The sequence below is a fragment of the Schistocerca gregaria genome, chromosome X (genome assembly GCF_023897955.1).
Source record: "Schistocerca gregaria isolate iqSchGreg1 chromosome X, iqSchGreg1.2, whole genome shotgun sequence".
NCBI classification, from domain to species: domain Eukaryota; kingdom Metazoa; phylum Arthropoda; class Insecta; order Orthoptera; family Acrididae; genus Schistocerca; species Schistocerca gregaria.
Window position 1 is genome coordinate 417,006,523 of NC_064931.1, and position 7,525 is coordinate 417,014,047.

Consider the following 7,525-nt stretch of genomic DNA (forward strand, 5'->3'; position numbering starts at 1 on the left):
GACCAACAAGTACCGCTTGTGTTTTAGATGGGTTTAGTTTTAGACCTATGTCCTGTGCCCATTTTGACAGTGCATCGAGGACAGTATTGAAATTTTCAATAGCTTTCTTGAGATTGCTTGGTTTCGCACTTAGATACAACTGAAGGTCATCAGCATACATATGGTATTTGCAATAGGTCAGAACCGATGACACATCGTTGACATACAGAGAGAAGAGTATAGGACCTAATACTGAGCCTTGGGGAACGCCTGACACTACCTGCCGCCATTGTGATTTTATATTCCCAGATAGGACGCGTTGCTGACGAGACGTCATGTATGAGCGAAACCATTGCACTGCACTTGGTGAGAAATTTAGACAGCTAAGTTTGGCCAGTAAGATGTCGAAGTCGACAGTATCAAATGCTTTGCTGGAATCTAAGAAGCAAATGATAGTCGCTTCTTGTCTGTCCATGGCAAGTTTCAAGTCATCTGTCACCTTTATCAGAGCAGACGTTGTGCTTCGATGTTTACGGGAACCTGATTGGTATTCGTCAAGTAGGTTGTTAGTAGTGAGGTAGTTGGTGAGCTGGTCATGAACTATATATTCTAAGGCCTTTGATAGTGCAGGAAGAAGGCAGATGGGGCGGTAGTCAGAGGGTGCTGTGGCTATGTCCTTTTTAGGCAGTGGCTTAATTTGTCCCAGTTTCCAGGCCTCAGGGAAAACACTTGTGATTAATGAATCGTTGAAAATGTCTGTTATAGAGGGCAGTAGTTGGTCAATAATAAGTTTCACCATCTGGATAGTGATACCATCATGTCCAGTAGATGCTGAGCTAATCCGCATTATGGCTTTCTTGACAGTACAGCAAGTGACGTGCTGTAGATAGAATTTTTCTTTGCTACAGTCGTTCAATCCCATGAAGTAATCAATGATTCTCTGTTTTTTTTGCGGTACAATTTTGGTTGTAGGTAACGTGAAGAATCGGTTTAGTTCTTCAGATGGGACCATGTGATTTTCTGCAACTTTTATTTTGCCTAAACCGAGACTACGAAGATTTTTCCACAGGATAGCTGGTCTACATCTATTGTCAGCTAATGTACGGGCATGTCTGAGCTTAGCGTTTCTCACCGCTTGACTGACTTTGTTTCGTTTCTGCTTGTATACAGCATGATTTTCAGGTGTAGGGTGTATCTTGTATGCTCGATGTGCAGCATCTCTGAGATTCATGAGCTGTTTTAGTTCATCAGTCAGCCAGGGTGCCGGTTGCCTTTTTACTTTTCTGGTCTTTATTGGAGCATATTTGTCATAGAGTCGAGTAATTTTGTTAGTGAAATCCTGGAGTTTGTCGTTTATATCCATGAGGGGAGTAGATGTCATCCCCCAAACTATTTCTTGTGTCTCAGTTTCGAGTTCAGGCAAATTTATGCGTTTGAGGTCTCGGTATGTAGACAGTTTTTGTTTCTTTCTAGGACATTGTAGTGAATACGTCATGGAAATGATGTCATGGGCAGACATGCCAGGCGCAGATATTTAAGAGGTGCGGAATATTCTGTTCGGAGATTTCGTTGCGAATATATCAATGAAAGTGTGACTGATAGTCGTGTGATGAGTAGGTGCCAGCTGAAGTAGCGTCATATTTGAGGATGAAAGCATCCTCTTAAATTTCCCAGTGGAAGGACTATTGCACAGAAAATTAATGTTAGTGTCACCTGCTATAATTACATGTTCATATGACGATTCGAGACTAGAGAGGGCAGTTTCGAAGCAGGCGAACCCACCTACTTTAGGAGGTTTGTAAAGGACACATATTAAGCACTTTCTGTTAAGCGATTTGATCTCTATGAACATATATTACACTTGTTTATCTACATTGTTGTCGGATGTGTGTAGTACTGTAGGTGACAAATCAGAGCGTATGTACGCCCCTACTCCGCCCCCTCGTCTGTTGTATCTGTCGTGCCTGAGAAAGATATAGCCATCTAGGTTTACGGAAGTTGTAGGAATATTTGGTTTGAGCCAAGTCTCTGACAAAAGTATTACGCGTATATCAGCAGTTTGAAATATATATTTGAACTCGTCGAAGTGAGCTGGCAGAGACTGGACATTTGCATGTGCAATATGCAACTTGGTGCGTTCGGGTGTAGATTGCCCGAGGAGGCCGCCGACCGATGTTTGCGGGTCGTGGTTGGCGGTGACTAGTTGGTCTGGCATGAGGAATGCGGAAGGCGTGTGAAGGAGGGGGGGTGAGGCAGTGTCCTCCCAGTTCTGTGCAGTGAAAGCGGTCGGGAAGGGGAGGGGGTAGGTCCCCGGGGAGGCAACGGGGTCTGCGGCCAAGGTCAGCAAGGTCTGCAAGGTCTTCAAAGCCTAGCAATTTTGCACATATAAAATTAGATCGGTGTGATATTTAACTGTCAAAAAGACTTCCTTTGCACCAAGTACAAAGTTTAGGATGTTTCTAGAAGAGAAAACCCCAAGAAAGCAAATGAGGTATCAAGAAGACCGTGCAACGTGAACAAAACTTGAAAAAAATTGAAAGTAGTCGGTCACATGTTTTGCGGATTGACCAAAAAATAATTGAAAAACTAGACAAATATTTGACGCTTTTCTGAATGATTTCGAAATCATATACAGCAAATAATGTATAACAAATATTTGTCTAATTTGTTTTATTTCTTACTCTCAGACAAATAATTTCACAAAACATTCGGACGATTTTCTATAATTTTTTTCCAGATATGCTCACGACAGTAGCACGCGAATATCCATCAGTTTTACTGTTTCCGTCATGTTCGTTCCGAGGCGCCAGACCACAGAAATTGGCCCTATGGTTGGTTGGTCGGTTGATTTGGGGAGGGGACCCAACAGCGTGGTCATCGGTCCCATCGGTTTAGTGAGCGGAATCTGCCTGAAGCGATTTAGGGAAATCACAGAAAACGTAAATCAGGATGGCCGGACGTGGGTTTCAACCGTCGTCCTCCCGAATGAGAGTCCAGTGTGCTACCCACTACTGCGTCACCTTGCTCGGTTTGGCCCTATGTCAAAGTCTCGAATACCAGTGGCTGTCCCCAACCGGCGGTCCGTATTATCGCTCGAGTAATATACTCTCCTTACCGCTACACGTGCTCCACATTTGTCAGGAGAATCTAAAAACTATATGCCTCTTTTTGTACATAACGTATTTGAATGCAAACATTGAGAAGGTATTCCTATACTACAAAATTATGTTGACCATCTCATTACTGCAAAATATACTGTGACAAATTAAAAAATAAATAATTTATTATGAACGTTCTAAGTGCTGCACCAGGAAAGTGACGGGACATGAGTGCCAATAAGAAAGTTTTGTTCCTAATTCTATTAATACAGTGGCACTACGTTTTATTCGTGATAATACAAGTACTGAATCACAGCTCAAATATTTTTAGTAGTAGAACCGTAGTCATCAAAAATCATTTCTTTACAACTTTTTTAGAAGAGAATAAACAATTAAAATTCACTACAAAATTTCTAAATGGTGACTTCTGTTTTTATGCACAGTTCCATTCTTGCGCAGGTTCGAATCCTGCCTCGGGCATGGATGTGTGTGATGTCCTTAGGTTAGTTAGGTTTAAGTAGTAAGGTTTAAGTAGTTCTAAGTTCTAGGGGACTGATGACCACAGATGTTAAGTCCCATAGTGCTCAGAGCCATTTGAACAATTCTTGCGATCATATGTTGCAAAGTTTACTGTAAAACTCCCTGTGCTGTCTAGGAAGAAATGGCAATGTTGTCCTTCCTGTTTTGTAACTGATAAACATGGATGATCTTTTAGTTTAGGTAGAGCATGGCATGCGTCTGACATGGCCGCTCCTCTTTTGAATACACTGATATTTTTCCATTCTTCTGTTTCAGAGCAAGAATTTTTAATAGCTCTTTTAGATGGATGAGTATGAGATACTTTGATGATACTGAATTTGAAAATCTTACACACCTGCAATGATAATAATGTTTCAGCAGCATTTTTCAGATCGAAGAAGTCAGTTTTATCCATTGGAATGGCATTTGGATCTCTGGGGGAAGCACTGCTAGGCATAAACCTTCTGGTGATGAATGTCTGAAACATTTTCTTCGCGATTTGACACTTGGAACAAGTCTAGGGTCATGCAACAGTGTACTGAGAAAGTAACAGTAGTGAAAACATTTTTTCGAAGAAATGGTGCTTAGAACGTTTTCCACTTCCTCTCTTCATTTAATTTCGCGGTGGGCAGTGATCCTGATGTTTTTGGCTCGTAAGTGTCTTTGTAAGCTGGCTTAGCACAAGCAATGTTCTTTCACCCGAATACCAGAATATATACATTTAAGAAAAAGAGATGAAAATTCGGTTGACGCCTTTCTAAGAGACAACCGCCACTTCCTTCAGACTCACTTTGTAAGCGCGGGCCAAATGTAACTTAAAGAATTAATATCGGTGGCAGCTGAGAGATTTATGCTAAATAAATTAATAATAGATGGTACTGATCCCTCATGGTATATAAAACAAGCCATAACCCTGTTGCAGGAACAACATAAAAAGCATGCCAAATTTAAAAGAATGCAAAATCCGCGAAAGGCATGCCAAATTTAAAAGAAGACAAAGTCTCCGAAATTGGCTATGTCCTACTGAAGTGTGAGACAGCACAGACTTCATGCGAGACGCTTTTAGTAGCTTCCACAACGAATCTCTGTCTCCAAACCTGACAGAAAATCCAAAGAGATTGTGGTCGTATGTAAAGTACACGAGCGGCAAGACACAATCAATACTTTCACTGCGCAACACCAATGGTAATATTGCCGACGGCAGCGCCACTAAAGCCGAGTTATTAAGTGCGGTGTTCCGACATTCCTACAGCAAAGGAGAAGAACTAAATACTCCAGAATTCGAATCAGGAAAAACTGTCAACATAAGCAACTTAGAAGTAGATACAGTATCCTAAGTGTAGCGAAGTTGCTTAACTCACTTAAAGAAGGAAAGAGGGAAGTCTCCCGGTCCAGATAATATGCCAGTTAAGTTCCTTCCATAGTACGCTTATACACGCATCGAAAAAGGTTTTGCATCACCCACGGTTCCCAGAACTCCTGAAGATAGACGTTGACCGTAGATAACGTTTGAATCTGATTGAAGGTTTCAGTTTGAGTCGCAACACATCGCAATAGCTCCAACCGTTCAGAGTTTCGCCTCTTGGGGTGTAATGAACGACTACCACTCTTACCAGGTAATGGTTGACGTTCAAATTTCTTAACTGCTGGTGTTGAGCTGGCAGCCATACTTTCTGGTTCGTGATGATGCACCCAAGTTTCTTCTACACGGTAACTGTTTGCTGTAAAAATTCATCTCTCTCGTGATTATAACAGGCCAAATGTTTTCAAGAGATGTCCATCCTTTGCGCCTTGTGCTGCACTGACATTTCATTCGTACCCACCTTGCACACACTTTCCGACTATTTAGACTGTTGTGTAAGATGTAATTCACTGAACCATGACTGGTATGTAAAGTATTCACTATTTTGTCCAATATGATTCATCTGTTTTCCATCACCTTTCCCTCAATCACTTACAAATTGTCCTTAGTTGTTGACGTCAATGGCCTGCCCGATCTTTCCTCGTCACGTAGAGAAGTTCTTCCCTGTTTGAAGCGTTCTATCTATTCGTAGATCTTGCTTCGCGATAAACAGCTGTCACCATACTGCACTTGCATTCAACAAATAATTACCGCAAGTTTAACACCTTCCGCAATCAAAAAGCAAATCACTGCCCTTATTTACGCTTTCGTGGAGATCGACAATGGAGCTGCCATGTTTCATCGTTGAATAGAATCGTTGCAGACGACAGTACTGCAGCCCTGGATACTAGCAGTGTTACTAGGCCCTACAGCCAGACATTGCAAAAGTCCCTTTACTTTTTGATTTCCCGTCGTACATATATATTTCTTTATAATAATTTTAGAAGAACAAAATGTGAAGTAGTAGCCTACGTAAATTGCCTTCGACCGATGACAAGACTGTTATCAGCTAAAAAATAAAACAAAAAGCTTGCGTATTTAACTATCTCTCAATATGGAATTGTCCTGACAAGGTTGGTGCTAGCTCCACCTTTAAGGCATTATATTGGACTGCGGTTATATTTTGGACAGGATGGAATTAGTTGCGGCTTTCCTCCTGTGATTCGCTATAAATAATGGCGTCTTCCGCGAAGAGTCTGAAAATACTGCTGACGACGTTATTTATATAGATTATGACGCTCTCATTTCCTTGAGACACTCACGATGTTGCCTGCTTTGCTGATGGAGCTTGCTAGTCCAGAATAGTGCGCAGAACTCAAGTTTTACAAAACCATTTAGAAATCAGTATAAAAAAAACTGAGTGCAGATCCCACCATTGGCTCTATTTTACTAAATGACTGCTGATTGCATCGAACTTCCTCAAACAACAGTCATTATTTCAGGACGTTCTGCGTACTTTTAAAAAAAATCATATAAGCTTTTTTTGTTTCTAATCTTGACCTTTTGTTATGTTCGAAGAAGAGAACGTTGTCCACGAATCTAAAAGCACAGAACAATAAGCTTTTCTTATTTTCTAGTCTTATCCTTTATTACCTTCGAGAAGTGAACGCCGTGCACTAATCTAAAAGCATGGGACAATTACTGGTGTTGGATAATGATAACAAAATTCATTTTATGGAAACTCCTGTATTACATTCAGTATATAAATGAGACATATTTTTACCAAGGACCAACGTGCAGTTCGATTTTAAAAAGTCAGTCACTTTAAAACAGCTGCGAGATGTATTTGTGTCACTCAGTGCACTCCGGCTATTCTACTAATTTTATCACGTAAATAAACAAATGATAACTCATTGTAGCCATAAATTCAAACTGGCAACGTAGTGTATGCTTCAATTTTAGTGCTAAATTAGAATAGTAATATGCCTAGTGTCAGTCACATTTAGACTCGCGAAGAAATTCAATTTTTTTCATAATGCGGGGCCACAGTCATAATATATTTCTTTAAAGTCAGTACCGCCATTAGACTATTGTTTATTTGCAGTGTTACAGTTACACTTACATAATCATGATTTCGGCTTCAAAGTGCCATTATCAAGTGTTTTAAGTGTTATAAATTGCCTAAGATGGCATACTGTCGTATTAAAATACACTATTAGACACATTGCCTAAGAGTCGATATTTCTGGAGAGCCTACTGCTTTGTTTCATTACTGAGGAAAAAAAACATACATTTAATTTGTCGTAATACGGTCTAAACGCAGATGCAATTCCTCTGGCTCCCACAGCGCACAGTTCCCTCCTAAGAACTGACTGTGTCAGTTGTCCGGCCGGCGCCGCTGAACACAGCAGTTACCCTACCCGACGTACCTCAATGGTCATCGCTAAGGTGTATGGTGACACATTTGTACCAGGCCTGCCGTAAGCACGTGGTTGCTAACTCGCCCTCATGCGAATTCGTAGCTCATAGTGTATCTTATGCTTGAGAACACTAAAGAAGAGCCTTGCTGCCGGTCTACACCCCCCCC